Raw genomic sequence first — 18,639 nt, 5'->3', positions numbered from 1 at the left:
CGCCTATTTCGTATAGATAAGTGTCGCCGCCTAGCGTATAGTAGCGTCATTCCATTTCATACTTTTATGACATCCGGTCCCGGACTTGACACCGCCCCAGCGCAGGATAGCGAGTAATTGCAGTCCGCGCGGGGCACTTTGATTAACATCGTCTACTACCCTTAGGCCGAAAGGTCTCAGCCCCGAAAGGGGCTGGAAGAACATGACCGGGGGAACAAGATCCCCCGCGCCTTACCCGGGCAAGGAGGCGTAGCCTCGAGGCCCGTACCCCCACCTGGATTTTTGTCCGGGAGGAGATGACCTGCAGAGAGAGACATCCGGTTATTATAGTTAAATTTAATTAATTAACAATGATTATCAATCCGAGCAGTGTAGAGGTTATTATTAATGATTTATATAAATATAATTATTTATTTTACATAATATAAATTCATCATTGGTTATTTTACTCTTAACAACTATGACGTCACGTTATCAATTTAGTTTGTATTTAATTTCTCAACTTTGTGTTTCGATATTTTAATATTATTTTACGATTGTTATAAATCTCCTCTAATTAATTAATGTGTTTTAGATACAATTATAACGTTTGGTTTGTATAATATACTCCGGAACTTGTATTGTTAACATATTCGTGTTACCAACAGTAGACACTAACTTTGCAAATATTATAAAATAGAGGGTTGTTTGGCAGATTGATTGATATACTACCGTCAGCGTGTAATATTAACATTATAGCGGAAGCTATGCTGAAATTGTTATCGAATTTTGTGTACAGTGAAACTATTATTTTACTTCTCCCACCTTCTGTTACATAAGTATATCACACCAAATGTCTACACGTTCTGTTGGATAGTATCTGTTAAACCAGATGTTTAAGACCTTAGGGCACAGATAATAACATACATACAAGTGATCCCATCAAGTGGAAAAATGCAAAGTGGAATAAGATTAAGAATCATTTACTTGCAAGAAACATTACATTTATATATACAAAGATATAAGTTATAGATATTTATATGTATATAAGTTATACAAAGATGTTCTTATGTATTAGGTAACAATGTTTCACCATTAATAAGTATACAAATGTTTATTGTTTAATTAATTAAATTAAAATTTAATGACATTAACTTTAAAAGAAATATAATTAATACTATTTAGTTGAAGCATCAGGAAAGTACTCTTCTATGGAGTAGTAACATTTTTCTATTAGAAACTTTTAAGATTTTCTTTAAGTGTAGGTTTGCTTATGCTTCTATTTGACAGCTGTAGTGGCAAGTTGGTATAGATTTTTGGCGCCATATGCAAAATACTTTTATTAAATTGCGCAGATGAATGCTTTATGTAATTAATTTTATTTGGTCTTCTAGGATTGTTAGAGAATATGAAAAGGTTTTCATTAGACAAGATCATCCCTCTATTTTGCCCGATTTTACAAAAGGAAGGTCCTTATATTGTTATAAGGTACATTAATAATAAGAAATTTAGTTCTTGATTGTAACTCGAATAAAAATGAATGATAAAAATCACAATTATAACTAACTTATGATTTATTTCCAAACCTTCTCCCTTTCTCTTCGCTCTTAACATCTACCATTGTTTTATTATCATATATGAACAAGGATGCAAGGAAATATAATATATGATCAAACGCACTTCCAAGTGAAGTTCGATCATTATTATATGAGTTGCATCCTTGGAATATATGATCACCCACCTTGCCAGAAGATCTCCCAAATAATAAAGGAAAGTTTGTACAAGTTACAATACCTTCTCTTAAATAATGAGAGATATCCAAGATGGAGGTCTGAGGTGGCATTACGAGTAATAAGAAGTACTTTTTTGACTTACCTATTTTAATTTTCTTTAAAAATAGTGCGCATAGTTACCAAGTAAATAAGGACTTTTTTATATTATCATATATTCCAAGACAATTGTTATCTATATCTATACTTATAATAAATCTGTAGAGAGGTCAATTCTGTACATGAAATATATTTCCAAAATAGCTATCAGGGGGTGATTAATGATCGATACTGATGCCAAAAATGCAATCAGTAAAATTTTTGTCTGTCTGTCTGTCTGTATGTTCTTTATAGAAACAAAAACTACTAGACGGATTTTAACGAAACTTGGTACAATTATTTAACATACTCCTGGGCAGGTTATAGTATACTTTTCATTACGCTACGATCAATAGCAGCAGAGCAGTGAAGAGAAATGTTGAGAAAACGGGAGAAGTTACTCAATTTTTTAAGCTTCCGTCGCGTGTACAGCCTTAATGGTTAAAGGTACATAGAAATCATGTATGACGGAAATGTTCTCCTTAAAATTATCTATAAAAACACAACAGCATATATATGTCTATCTTTTATGGTTGACTCACAATAACACGTGTAACTCCCGATAGCTTAGCAGTTCGGAGCTTTCTAATTATATTTGTCTACTCTTATGTTTATAACACTCATCACTTATCCCTAATAAGAAAGTTAACATTATTACCTATTCAATAAAAAAAGAATCATAAAAATTGGTAAAGAAACACCAAAGTTATACATGAAATACGCTAAGCCATCGCGCGTAATACTAATTCATGCTTTAAGGATTATTTTTGTGTAACGGTTGCCGCGCTTGACGCGACTCGCAGTGGGAGGAATAAATAAAGAAGTGCAGCCTTAATGAGTAGGGTAGGGGTAGGGTAGGGTAGGGGTAAGGTAGGGGTAGTGTAGGGTAGGTGTAGGGCAGGGGTAGAGTAGGGTAGGGGTAGGGTAGGGGTAGGGCAGTGGTAGGGTAGGGGTAGGGTTGGGATAGGGTAGGGTAGGGGTGGGGTAGAGGTAGGTTAGGGTAGGGTAGGACTTTCACGCGGACGAAGTCGCGGGCGTCCGCTAGTATTATCATATATTCCAAGGATGCAACTCATATAGTAATGATCGAACTTCACATGGAAGTACGTTTGATCATATGTATATTATAATACTTCGACCTTCTGTCCTTTTCAAGAATAAAACTGACTAACCGCATTGCTGTATTCATTTTACTATTTTTAAGTATACTCTTTTTTTTGTAATTTAGTCGCTAGACTTAGTTTAAGCTCAATCGCTGCAAACCAGACCGGTAAGCAAGATCCGGGTCCGTAGTCTGCAAGTGATTCGGCAAGTGATTTTGCCAATTACCAAAAACAGAACACAACAATTTACGGATAATAATTATAACTACTTACAGATTTATTTTTTCACCTCGTCTCCACTTGTAAGGTCCCTTGTCCTTACTGTAATAATAGCAGTAAGTCACCGTCTAACCACTAAACTATTATACACTATAATGTCCAACAGCACACGTCCGTCTTCTATCGATGCCAGTGACAATCTGCCGGCTTTCTCGCAATCAGTGTTACCAGATGGGTCTTGTCAGAAATTACCCGAAATATTAAAAAAAGTAACCTTTTTGTCTAAAAAGTAACCTTTTCACTAACTACTCTTGCTTTTTGCGTTCCACAGCATGGCTAAACCACCATTTCAGCCTCTAGGGGCTAAAGTAATTTTGTTTTTTTTTAATATATTACGTTACGTTAGTTACGAATACTAGCCAAGATTGCCGCTACACAAGTACTAAATTACGTTATACCGAAGAAGATTTTACTCGTAAATAGAATCATCTTATGTAAGGCCCTGATTGTTTGCCTTTTCCTCATGGGATAAGAAAAATAAAATTATAGAGCAAGTATTTAAAAAACAATTGACGTGAATAATAATTCATACTTGATTTTTTAAGAAATTCAATGTTACTGCAACTTAGGTAGGTACTTACTTATTTCACAACGTCAATTGTGACATCTTCATTTATAGTGAGAATTGTGACCTTATTTTGAAGATTGAACAAAAAGGAAACATCTCTTATACAGTGGATCTGTTGTGTGTGTGTCAGCCACTTGTTTAACAATCTATTCATATTTTTTACTGGAAAGGTATTAAAAGTTAATAGAATGGTAGTTGACTTGACACAGAAACATCAATGAGTTCTTGAGCACTTGTCCGCATTTCTTAATTTAACGACTTTTCTGTTTTAGGTATTCGAAATTGTAAGTTATTTGTAAAAATTCCGAAATACCACGTAAAAGTAACCTTTTCATTAATGTAACCTAAAAGTAACCAATGCAGTCAAAAAATCACCTAAAAGGTTACAAAAGTAACCTTCTGGCAACACTGCTCGCAATACCGGTGTATATAAAGACAAACGCTGCCTTTTTTTTTAACTTTTTAACTGCAGCAGAAAAAATTTTATGATACATTCGGATAAATAGAGTCAATGTTCACTAATTTATACATAAAAAGCAATGATTGTATGTATATTTGCAAAATAAATAAGATTATAAAATTTCAAAATCTATTAAAAATATTTTATCGTAATTAGATGAAAATTCATACAGTTTTAGCTTCCTTACATTAAATGTGACATTTTTTTAAACGAACTATAAACATAAACGCACAAATAACAAAGATATTAGTAATTTTGTTTGAACGCACATACAAATATAACGATCGTTATTTTGCCTACGACGTCATTAGTTCGTGCCATTTTGTATGGGGCGTTTTTCAGGGATCGGCAGCGCCGCAAATCTGACCCTTTAAATCCCTGTAGCTCCGAAAGTAATGATCGCAGATACCCTGTTACTTTTACAAAATTGCTTTACTATTAGTATACTCTTAATTTATATACGATTTACGTGACGAGCTACGTGTGAAATAAACTAATATATTATGCGTCGATTATAATAAATCTTCCAAGACGGTTGGTCACCGAGGAAGATTATGACCACTGCCTTCCAAAGGAGATAAATTCAAATATCGTACCAAAAAACTCGAAAACCATGAAACGAAAGAAATTATACCTACAATGTTAGAACCATAGATTTACGAGACAGTAAAAGTACTACCATTCGCTACCCGCGAGTATTTTATCAAAAAGCCCGTCTGCGTTGAAGAAGCCGACAGTCAGGGAATGCGGTTTTAATCTACCGTTGTGAGCCATTTAAAAAATCTTTATATTCCTCTAGACAAAAGGAATTTGAGTGTTGTGCGGTAGAAATATCCATTCTATAGAGGGAATCAAGAAAATTGGGAAAAATATGACACTTCGTTTGAAAATTTTAAAACATTAGTTAATAATTTATTTATTTATTTAAATTTCAATATATTTTTTTATTATATTTTACAGTTGTAAGTCATTTGAAAACCCTGCGCGACCTGCCCTGACCTTCTACATGTGTGCCAAACTAACTGCCGTCACATGTCACTGTCAATGAAAGTGAAAGCGACGCGCACCTATTAATTAGCTCAATCTAATAAAAGCTAGCGAAGATGCACTTTGGTAAATGTTTAAACAAGGAAAAAATACGGTTTGTATAATGTATTGTAATAATATGTCAGCTGATTGTTTACCTAAGCAGCAACGAAAGATATCATATCTAGGGCCCCTAGATATGATATCTTTCGTTGCTTAATGGTCTTAACAAGCTCAGTCTTCTTCTGCATTCTGGCAAGAACCTCAGTGTTAGACACTTTCGCCGTCCAGCTTATGCGGAGCATTCTGCGTCCACATCTCAAAGGCTTCCAGCTAATTACGCAGGTTATATAATGAATTATTTATTTTGCTATCATCCGCGAAAAGTCGACGAACCCATGCGACAACGTCACCCAGGTCCGACAAAATACTCTCAACGTACGTAGAGAGTATTTTGTCGGACCTGGGTGACGTTGAAAATAAATAAATCATTATATAATCATGATGAACTTCCGCAAAGTAACGCCTGCTTCTATCCAATAATTACGCAGGTCTTCCACTAAGATTTATAGTATAAATAAATAATTATTCTGATAGTAAAGCACTTATGACGCTTCACAATATCATACAATTGTTGAGAATTATTACGGTAACCTGACATGGATTAAGTAATCGTAGGCCACATTTTTATCGAATTATTCAGAATCATACACTGAGAAAAAATATCCACCGTTGAAAATGTGACCTACTAAAACCTATATATAAAACCTACATAAATTAATTAAACAAATAAAAAAACCCGACCGCATAAAGTATACAAAAACTGAAAAGAAAAAAAACAGGCTCAGTCCAGAAGTGTAGAAAGCAATTAGAAAATAGTCGGGACCTATTAAATAATCTATAAGAAAATCATTCTATTCAATATCTATATGTATGTATGTATGTATGGATATAGCAGCACACTTCTAAACACACACCAATAATAACAATAATCTATTTAATAATTATATATATATATAGTTACAATAGATAGGAGAAATTTAATAATTGGGTTAAGATACACAGAAAATAGATTCCTCCAAAATTATTAATAAAAACCGCATAAAAATCCGTTCTGTAAATCTAGAGAATAACGTTAACATACAGAAACGCAAGATTTTAAATCAAAGGGATTTTTATTGTGTTTTGTTTGTATACTAAAACTAAGGAAAATACAAAAAATAAGGGCAGAAATTATCCGACCAAAAAACAAAAATCACTGACGCTGTGACACAGGCTCTAAAATTGCAATGGCAATGGGCTGGGCATATATCGAGAATTAAAGACAGTAGATGGATCATAAAAGTCACAAACTGGAAAGGTCCACCTGGAAAGAGAAGCGTCGGCAGACCAACTAAAAGGTGGGCTGATGACATCATTATCAAAACAGGGCGAGAATGGATGTCCCTCGCAAAAGATAGAGATTACTGGAAGAAGAAAGAGGAGGCCTTCACCCAAACGGGATCCACATCACAAGAAGATAACTAACCATACTAACATTAGAATTAATATATAGATATAACTAGCGGACGCCCGCGACTTCGTCCGCGTAAATTTCGATGTCAACTTTACTACTACCCGTACCCTACCCTACCCCTACCCTACCACTACCCCAACCTTACCCTACCCAACCCCTAAATCTACCCTACCCCTACCCTACCCTACCCCTACCCCCACCCTACCCCTACCCTACCCCTACCTTACCTACACCCTACCCCCATCCTACCCCTACCCTCCCCGTACCCTATCCCTTTCCTACCCCTATCCCACCCGTACCCCTATTTTACGCCTATCCTACCCCTACCCTACCACTTCTCTATCCTACCCGTACCTCTACCCTACCACTACCCTACCCTACCACTACCCTAAACCCGGCCCTAAACCTACCCTACCACTACACTACCCCTACGCTTCCCTACCCGTACCCTACCCTACCCTGTAACTTCTCTATCTTACTCCTACCCTTAGCAAAATAGGTCCAGTGCTTCGAGAGTGGTGGTATGACCAAGAGAAATAGAGACTTCTATGCTAATAATATAAAGAGGTAAAGTTCGTGTGGTTGTAGGAGGTAATCTCTGGATCTACTGGACCGATTTGGAAAATTGTTTTACCAATAGAAAGCTACTTTATTTGCGAGTGTCATAGGCTATGTTTGATTCCCATATTCACACGGGAACGGGAACTACGTAAATGAAAGCGCCGGGCGTCATATAGCGGAATTTCTGCGTCTTTTAGAAATTTTGTATTATCTCCGAAACTATTTAAGTAATTAACATACTGTAAAGGGCAAATCTTATCTCCATAATATCCTTGTGATTATTAAATAATTTATTTTAATAAGGATTAAAGTTTAGTTGTATAAATAATGAGGTAAACCTAAGTATATAAAATTAATAATTTTTAAAACATAAAAGGTACTATATCTGCTAATATATAGAAGATAGATATATGGTGTCGCGGACTTTTTTGTAGAACTTTTAAAGATACATAAAGTCTCCATACATTAATTTCAATTTTACACAATAGTTAAGGCAGCGCATGCGAATAAGTCTGTTTAAGAGGATTTTCAGTCCAACCTGTATGACAAAAACTGTGATAACTCGGCTAATATATATGATACCAATATAAAATATAGCCTATAGCACTCCCCAATAATGTAGCATTCTACTGGTGAAAGAATTTTTGAAATCGGACCAGTAGTTCCGAAGATTACCCCATTTAAAAAATGTGACAAACTTACAAACTTACAAACTTTACCTCTTTATAATATTAGTATAGATATAGATTATAATTTAAACTAACATGTGGGAATAAAAATGAATAAATAAGCAATTATTTAATAATTGCTTATTTATTCATTTTTTTTATTAGGATAACCAACAGCTATTTCACATGTTAATGATTTACATTGAAATAAATGTATGAGTAGTTATTGCACAGCTAATTATAGGTTAACACAGCGTACACAAATTAATATTATGTCAATACTACAGTTGTCAGAAATGAATGAAATTAAACAATACAAATTAATATGCAAATAATGTCAGACTACAATAAACTAAAAGCAATAAAATTAATTAATTAATTAAACAAATAAAAAAACCCGACTGCATAAATTATACAAAAACTGAAAAGAAAAAAAACAAGCTCAGTCCAGAAGTGTAGAAAGCAATTAAAAAACAGTCGTTTAATTAATTAATTTATTTCACACCTTTTTAGTTACGATAGATGGTGAATTTCGGATTTATTTGTTGGTTACATATTACAAAGTACGATAATGTACACCTACGTCCTACGAGGTTAAGTAAATATTCAAAAAGATCTACGGAACGAATCTGACTCGCACTTGTCCGATTTTTATAATCAATATATTTAGTTTTGTATATTTTAGGTGTTATATAACTTCACTTCATAAACCTCGCACCTTATAGTCATCCGCCTCGCGTATTTTGTATAGACAATTAATAAATAACGTTTTTCTAATTATAGTTTTTTTTAACATGGCTATGATATACCATTTTGAATTCCTCACAAAAAGCCCTTGATTTTGATACCCATGTTGCAATAGTAAAAAAAAAAATTTTTTTTCACCTCGAGTCTATAGCGTCTCAGAGTCATCTTGTTGTTTTTTTTTTATTTCACCTATCTAAGAACACTTGGGTTATTGACACAAATGATAGCTTAATTACGGAAATCCGTCCAGCGGTTTGGAAGATATGAGGTAATAAAGAATATTACATACATACATACATACAAGATACGCGCGAAAAACATAACCCTTCTTGCAGTCGGGTAATAAAAAACAAGTCACATAAAATTAAATATAAAAAAACAAATAAATGATATCTAAAAAAATACAAAAAAAAAAACAAACTACATTATTATAGATTACAATACAACTACAATTAAAATATTATGTTATTACTATTATAACATGTCATTATTGTAAGTCAATGGGGATGATGACTAGGTTTGAATATATTGATTTTTATGATACATTTGGGTAAATAGGGTCAATGTTAACTAATTTATACATAAAAAGCAAAGATTGTCTGGATATTTGCAAAATAAATGAGATTATAAAATTTCAAAAACTACTAAAATTTTTTTATCGTAATTAGATGAAAACTCATACAGTTTTAGCTTCCTTACATTAAATGTGACATTTTTTAATATTTGAACTATAAAGATAAACGCACAAATAACAAAGATATTAGTAATTTTGTTTGAACGCGCATACAAATCTAACGATCATTACATTGCCTATGACGTCATTTTTTCGAGCCATTTTGTATGGGGCGTTTTTCAGGGATCCGCGGCAGCGCCGCAAATCTGACTCTTTAAATCCCTGTAGATCCGAAAGTAATGATCGCAGATACCCTGTTACTTTTACAAAATTGCTTTACTATTAGTATACTCTTAATTTATATACAATTTAAAAAACTGTCATCATCCCTATTATATGTATGTCAATACTACAGTTGTCAGAAATGAATGGATAAATAGACACCTAAGTAAATATATATAAATAACTACAGTAATATATAACTTATATACACAAACTACATAAAAACAGCAATACATAATCATAAATATTACTTGCATAATCATCCTAACTTCGCGAGCATCAAACCGTCCACCTAGGTGACCTAGCTTCTTATCTATAAGCCGGTTTTGCGTTGACTCACCTCGAGAGTATTCGACAGAAGTGACAGAAGTTAGTCCAAAGATTACAGTGTATTATAGTTAGTTGCATAACGCCGCTAATGAACATTGCGTACCTACTTATGCTAGCGCCATGTGTTTCATTAATAAATAAATAAATATACTTAAACAATACACATCACTATCTAGCCCCAAAGTAAGCATACAGAGTAGCTTGTGTTATGGGTACTAAGATAGTTGATATTATAATATTAATACACAATTATATCTTATAATATAAAAATGAATCCCAAAATGCGTTGGTAAGCGCATAACTCAACAACGTCTGGACCAATTTGGTCAATTCTTTTTTAAAATGTTCGTTGAAGTTATAAGATGGTTTTTACGGTGAGAAAAATTCGAATAATTGCCGGAAAAACCATAAAAATAGCCCTTTTCTTTTTCCCATACAAATGTTTTCTAAATAAACCGTAGTCAATTTGAGCTTTATTGTTGTTGTATAAAGTTCATATTAATAATAATTAGAAAACGGGGTAGGGGTAGGGTAGTGGTAGGGTAGGGGTAGGGTAGGGTAGGGGTAGGGTAAGGGTAGTTGAAAGTTTACATCGCGTTTCACGCGGACGAAGTCGCGGGCATCCGCTAGTACTACATATAAATACTTATATAATGTATAAATACACACAGACACTGGAAAACACTCATGCTCATCACACAAATATTTTCCAGTTGTGGGAATCGAACCCACGACCGTGGATGCAGAAAGCAGGGTCACTACCCACTGCGCCACGCGGCCGTCAAATTAATAAATGTCAGAACTGATATTGTGTGGACTAATTCACCTACATCCCACATATGTATATATGTATTTATTTAGTCTCTCATTTATTTATTAGTTCTTTTATTTAAATTTTTAACAATGTCAATATAAGTATAAAATACAAAACACTATTAAAAATTTATAAAAAAAATCCACCCTCCCGCTGCGGGACATTTGAGTGTCCAAGCAACCGGTGGTCAGGGCTCCAGAGTGAGGAACCTCCTCACAATACGCGCCGTCTCAAGAATCACTGCCTTTTGCATCCGACTCTTGATCCAACAGTTAAGCGAAAGCTTCTTAAGTGTTGGTCGAAGCTTTTCGCTATAAGACCATTGACTGAAACAACTATCGGAACAATAATAGTTGACTCAACATTCCACATGGCGGTGATCTCGTGAGCAAGGTCCAAGTATTTTGATACTTTTTCCTTTTCGGCTTTAACCATAGTTAGTTTTTATTTAGTTATTATTATAATATTGATATGTACTGTTATAATTCATATTTATTTTAAATTATGTATATACTTCATAAATAGTACAATTATTTATACTAGCTAAGACAATAACTTAACTAGGCTAAACTTATTATAAAAATAAAATAAAAGGAAATATTATATTCTACAACTATAAAATTAAAACTAATACCTAAAAATACCTATCAAAACTTGCCGCCCTTGGTAGGGTGCTCATCACGCAGGCAGCATTTCCGTGTTGAATAGGGATGATGACAGTTTTTCAAATTGTATATAAATTAAGAGTATACTAATAGCAAAGAATTTTTGTAAAAGTAACAGGGTATCTGCGATCATTACTTTCGGAGCTACAGGGATTTAAAGGGTCAGATTTGCGGCGCTGCCGCGGATCCTTGAAAAACGCTCCATACAAAATGGCACGTATTAGTGACGTCGTTGGCTCGCTAATCGTTGGGTTTGTATGGGCGTTCAAACAAAATTACTAATATCTTTGTTATTTGTGCGTTTATGTTTATAGTTCACATATTGAAAAATGTCACATTTAATGTATTTTCTAAAACTGTATGAATTTTCATCTAATTACGATAAAAAAAATCAATAGATTTTGAAATTTTTTAATCTTATTTATTTTGCAAATATCCAGATAATCTTTGCTTTTTATGTATAAATTAGTTAACATTGACCTTATTTACCCGAATGTATCATAAAAATCAATATATTCGAACCTAGTCATCATCCCCATTCAACTGAGAAATTTCATCTACCTACTGTATGATATCCACGAAGGGTTATCAGACGGCACCGGATGAAATTTGTTAATTAAAATCTCAATTTCATATATGTCAACTAACTAATGAATTAAGCACCAGGTGGTTACATCAAGCGAGTCGCAGACATTCACTGGATGCAGTGGCTCAGGGTCGTGATGTTCGGAAGTCCCTACAAAAAGCCCATGTCCTGCAATGGACTCCATCGGCTGATATAATGATGTATTTGTTACAAAGAAAACTATGGCAAATTAAAATAACATAAAATTGAATATTTTGAAAAGCCCCCGACGGTCGACACTCTCGACCAAGTCATCAATATTCTCTTTCAGTGCGCTTTCATTTGCGACCCCACTCGATTATATTTGCACACATTCCGTTGTCCTACCCCACTTTCACCCCCCACAAGTTTTGAACGGCTTGACCGAGTTTCATCATTCACTCGTCCGTAAGTCACCTTTCATACAAAAATAAAATGAATAGGGATGATGACAGTTTTTTAAATTGTATACAAATTAAGAGTACGCTAATAGTAAAGCAATTTTGTAAAAGTAACAGGGTATCTGCGATCATTACTTTCGGAGCTACAGGGATTTAAAGGGTCAGATTTGCGGCGCTGCCGCGGATCCCTGAAAAACGCCCCATACAAAATGGTACGCACTTATGACGTCGTAGGCAATTAATGATCGTTAGATTTGTATGGGCGTTTAAACAAAATTACTTATATCTTTGTTATTTCTGCGTTTATGTTTATAGTTCATATATTAAAAAATGTCACAGTTAATGTAAGGAAGCTAAAACTGTATGAATTTTCATCTAATTACGATAAAAGATTTTTAATAGATTTTGAAATTTTATAATCTTATTTATTTTGCAAATATCCAGTCAATCTTTGCTTTTTATGTCTAAATTAGTTAACATTGACTCTATTTACCCGAATGTATCATAAAAATCAATATATTAAAACCTAGTCATCACCATTGAATTCGCTTCATACGTTCAGGAGCTAATCACTCAATCAATTTATTTATTTGCAGATACATGCATTATATATACAGGTGGTCGGTAGATGTAGATGGTAAATGTATCTTGCCAATTTGGCATGCAAATTATTATAAGTATGTGTTATTAAATTAATTCAAATGACAATTTCATCATTTAAAATTTACATCTTTACAATCTCTATTAATATTATAAAGCCGAAGAATTTGTTTGTTTCAATCTCAGGAACTACTGATCCCATTTGAAAAGTTCTTTCAGTGTTGGATAGCCCATTTATCGAGGAAGGCTATAGGCTATATATTATCCCCGTATTCCTACGGGAACAGGAACCACGCGGGTGAAACCGCGGCGGCTAGTAATTTTATAATTATATTACTAAAAATAGTTAGTGTGTTCATTTTAAATATATTCAATTATAGTAGGAAAAGATTAAACATGTGACAAAAAAAAAATTGTTTATGTAAAAGAAAAATTGAAAATATGTATGAAAATAACAATAATATCAATTTAAATATTCATTTACACTGTAAAATGCCTGATGAGTTTGATATTTACATAAATAATTTTTAAAGCAATTTATATTCTTTTCTTTCCTAATTTTTTTTTGGTAACTTATTATAAATTCTTACTGTCGCAATGAATAAACTATTATGGTACAGAGTAGTTTTATGTTGTTCGCATCTAAGTTTATCATTGTCACGTTTATTTTCATAAGGTATAAATTTTTTTTTGTTATTAACTACAAACATGACTACTTCATCTATACTAATATTATAAAGAGGTAAAGTTTGTAAGTTTGTAACATTCTTTAAATGGGGTAATCTTTGGAACTACTGGTCCGATTTCAAAAATTCTTTCACCAGTAGACCATATTAGAATCATATATATTAGCCGAGTTAACACAGTTTTTGTCATACAGGTCGGACCGAAAATCCTCTTAAGCAGACTTATTCGCATGCGCTGCCTTAACCATTGTGTATAATTGAAATTAATGTTTGGAGGCTTTATGTATCTTTAAAAGTTCTACAAAAAAGTCCGCGACACCATATTATATCTATCTTCTATATATTAGCAGATATAGTACCTTTTGTGTTTTAAAAATTATTATTTTTATATACTTAGGTTTGCGTCATTATTTATGCTACTTAACTTAAATCCTTATCAAAATAAATTATTTAATAATCACAAGGATATTATGGAGATAAGATTTGCCCAGAGTATGTTAATTAGTTAAATAGTTTTGGAGATAATACAAAATTTCTAAAAGACGCAGAAAATCCGCTACATGACGCCTCGCGCTTTCGATTACGTAGTTCCCGTTCCCGTGTGAATATGGGGATCAAACATAGCCTATGACACTTGCAAATAACGTAGCTTTCTATTGGTGAAACAATTTTCCAAATCGGTCCAGTAGATCCAAAGATTACCTCCGACAACCACAAACTTTATGATACTTAAGACACACAAACTTTATGAGACCATAATACGTAGAAGGATAATATGATACTTTTTGTCGCGAAAACAAAATCAGAAATGGGTGAAGTAGGGGTAGAAAGTTGGTACGGAAAGTCCTTAATTTTTCTAGGTACATTTGTAAATGTAAAATGATAAGTGGACTATTTATTAGGTATAAGTTATAAAACTTGCAAAATAGAATGTGAAATAGGGGTTGAAAATTGACATCGATTTTTACGCGGACGAAGTCGCGGGCGTCCGCTAGTAAATATATAATGATGGTACCATTAATATGTTTAATTTTTTGAAGAACGGTTTACAACTGTCTCGTGGACATAATTTACAAATCAGACAGTATATTGGCATAGAACTAAGGAATAAACTGTGCGAGTCGCTGGTGTTATCAAAACTTAAATATGCTGATACAGTATTTGGTGGTAGATTGCTAGTTAGAACTATAAAGCTAATACAGCGTGTCCAGAATGCCTGCGCTATTGTATACTTCAAAATGGACTGTAAATTGGGATTTATGATGATTACTCGAGGAATACAGCAGTTAAGAAACCCCGAGACAATAGAGAGTACAGTTTAGGCACACATTTACACTTTTATATTAAGTTCACACTGAACGGTTGGCTTATATCATCACCATCCCGAAATGCACTTCGCATTCACACGTGGCAGTTCTCGATAGTACTTAACGGCTTATAGCATCACCGCGGTAGGTTTCGTACTGACTGCGCAGTGTTGCTAGCCACAATATGGTGTGGCCAGTAGGTATATATTGTGCCTTATTTTAAGGTAAGGCTAGGGACTTCAGGTTTAATAGTTTAGGTAAGGTAAACAGGCTCAGACCAATTATAGAAGGACCTGTATTGCACTCATAGTCACGAACAAAATTGTCTGTCATTTTCTGAGGAAAATGAGCATAGATTTGGTATATATTCTATAACTAGAAGTTTTTGCCCATTTTTTACACAATTCAATTAGACAGAAAGGTATTTTTACGAAGCTCTTTAACCGACGAACACGATTACAACTATAAAAAGTCGATACTTTAGAGACAATTTTTATAATCACATTAGATCGTTGATCATATACTTTGACAGAAAAGTAACATCTAGCGAGGCAGGTCCTATACAATAATTGGTCTGAGTAAACAAGTAAGGTATGTTAGGTAAAAACGCTAGCGTAACCAACTTGTTAATACATGTTACAAATAGTACCTGCTTCCCGCCTATTTCGTATAGATAAGTGTCGCCGCCTAGCGTATAGTAGCGTCATTCCATTTCATACTTTTATGACTTCCGGTTATTATAGTTAAATTTAATTACGTAACAATGATTATCAATCCGAACAGTGGAGAGGTTATTATTAATTATTGATATAAATATAATTATTTATTTTACATGATATAAATTCATCATTGGTTATTTTACTCTTGACAATTGTGACGTCACGTTATGATTTAGTTTGTATTTAATTTCTCAACTTTGTGTTTCGATATTTTAATATTATTTTACGATCGTTATAAATATCCTTTAATTATTAATGTGTTTTAGATAGAATTATAACGTTTGGTTTGTATAATAATACTCCGGAACTATTATTAAAACGTACTTGTATTGTTAACATATTCGTGCTACCAACAGTAGACACTAACTTTGCAAATATTATATAATATGTTCTACCTGCTGATCAGTATGAAGGCGATGCTATGTGATGTATTAATTCAAGCCATGTGAGAATATCTTATAGCTTAAGATTTTGCATACAGTGTTGTTTCATGTGGTCCTGTCAGAAATGGCTTAAATTTAGACAACACCAGCTAAGCACCGCCTTCATACTGATCAGAAGGTAGAAGATATTATGATGTTATTTTTCGCTTTTTAGTTTAGTGGGTACGTTTTTAGGTTTTGAAGTCGGTTGTATTTTTTTTATTAAAATTTTTATTATTTTTCCATTTTTAGTGTAAAATTTCATCTCAAACGAATACATCAGACCCCTAATGACAGTCACAACCCATCTTGGTACAAAATTCTCAGCAATACAAATTAATCAAGCCCAAACACAAGGTAACTGCTGTAAATCGCCGAGGAGTTCTCTCGTCTGTTTTAAAGTTCCATCATCAGATCGATTTTAAACCTTCATGAAATTGTAGTGCTTAAAAGTACTAAATGGAAAAGTTTACGAACACACTAGACACCCACATAATTTTTGAAAGTTCTCCTCAATTCCTCCAGGATTCCATCATCAGATCTTGACATGATGGCAATGGGACCAAATGGGGACTATACCGTTTCAAACAAAAAACGAATTTTTGAAATCGGTCCAGGCGTCTTTGAGTAATCGGTGTACATACATGAAAAAAAAATAAAAAAAATACCGACCGAATTGAGAACCTCCTCCTTTTTAAAGTCGGTTAAAAATATAGGGTTGTTTGGCAGATTCATCCATATACTACCGTCAGCATGTAATATTAACATTGTAGCGGAAGCTATGCTGAAATTGTTATCGAATAAATTTGTGTACAGTGAAAATATTATTTTACTTCTCCCACCTTCTGTTACATACAGTATACAGTAATATTGACACGCGCAATTTCTAATAATAATTTAATAATACTCACAGACAAATGTTAAGTAAACACCAACCGAACCACAGAAAACATCTAACACAATACGATGCAAGGCAATCACACGTCTTTACTGCAATATGTTTACAACCAATCTGAATCTGAATCCGCTAAGGTGACTTAAAACCGAATAGAATAATATTACAAGGTCAGTGAATCTATCTATAATGTCATGGTTTTCGGAAAGTATCTATTAAACCTACTTGAAAAATTAAAAATAAATTGTAATTATTCTAAACAGAAATTTAAATAGAGAGTGTCAATTATCTTTTGTTATTAATATTCAAAATCTATAAAAGGGAGCAGTGTGTTGTCTTGGGGCTTTTTACTATAAGATAAGATAAATATACTTTATTTGCACACCACAAAGACAAAAACAAGTGAAATAAAAAACAAAATAGGAAGAGATCAGCATACAAAAGGCGGCCTTATCGCTAAGTAGCGATTTCTTCCAGGCAACCTTCGGTTTAGGAAAACTTAAGGACATCAGCAGGTGGCGTAAAACAAAAATAACCATAGTATTAGTAATACACATACATACAAATAATTTACATCCTAATACATAAACAATATTACACAAATACCTACAATAATGAATATAATACATATCAAAATAATCTCGGACTCCTGATGTATTTTTGGTGGAAGTTTGGCTGTTATGTAAATCAAATACATGTTACTTAACGCAGTTTCTGTTACAAACGTGGTCAACACAGAGGTTGAAATTGGTGAGCCATTGTTCAATTTATTATTGTGATTAGGTTAGAATGGTTAGGATTAATGATGAATTTACGAATAGGATAACATTGTAAGGTAAAATAAGGAAATAAAATATGTAATGTTTCTTTGTCTTTAGTATTTTCTTTTCAATAATTATAATAAATCTGTAGAAAGTTCAATAGGGATGATGACAGTATTTTAAATTGTATATAAATTAAGAGTATGCTAATAGTAAAGCAATTTTGTAAAAGTAACAGGGTATCCGCGATCATTACTTTCGGAGCTACAGGGATTTAAAGGGTCAGAATTGCAAAAAAAAATCATACAATAATATTATAATTACAATTGATGACAATATTACAATTTCTTATACTTTTACTTCCTGTGTGAAGGTGGAAGCTGATCCAAAGGCCTCCAAGCAACTTTATCATTAAGGAACTCATCAATGTTGTAGTAACCTCGACTAAGCAAATGTTTTTTAACACATTGCTTAAAGCTATGCATTGGCAGGTCCATCAGTCTTGAGGATCTTGTTATAGAAGAGTACACCCAAACCTACAAAAGATTTTTTTACTCTTTGGAGACGATATGCAGAAATAACTAACTTATGCCCGTGTCTAGTAAGACGTGGGTTTAAAACTCCTTTTATATATGAATAGCGTAGATATTTTTGAACAATAAAAATCAGTTCGTCCCCGCACCAAAACATATCTGATTTTAAATAGCATATAAAAACATGACTTTAAAAAAACATCAAAATCGGAGCTGTTTCTTAGGACTTCCT

The 18,639-nt window shown here is 33.3% G+C and overlaps 1 protein-coding gene across 2 annotated transcripts in view; it reads right to left on the bottom strand.

Moving 5' to 3' along the window:
* Positions 1-18,639, bottom strand: part of LOC112050699 (uncharacterized) — a 52,151-nt gene that overhangs the window by 33,004 nt on the left and 508 nt on the right. The window contains exon 1 of one of the 2 annotated variants that reach the window (XM_052890443.1): positions 17,130-17,221. The exons of the other annotated variant lie outside the window; for it this stretch is intronic. The gene's annotated coding sequence lies outside the window, so the exon portion shown is untranslated. Of the gene's footprint in view, positions 1-17,129; positions 17,222-18,639 lie in introns of those variants that run through there. 2 annotated transcript variants of the gene reach the window in all.

This window comes from Bicyclus anynana, chromosome 27 (genome assembly GCF_947172395.1).
Source record: "Bicyclus anynana chromosome 27, ilBicAnyn1.1, whole genome shotgun sequence".
Classification (NCBI taxonomy): Eukaryota; Metazoa; Arthropoda; class Insecta; order Lepidoptera; family Nymphalidae; genus Bicyclus; species Bicyclus anynana.
Note: the sequence above shows the minus strand (reverse complement) of the source record. Positions and strands in the feature narration are given on the sequence as shown.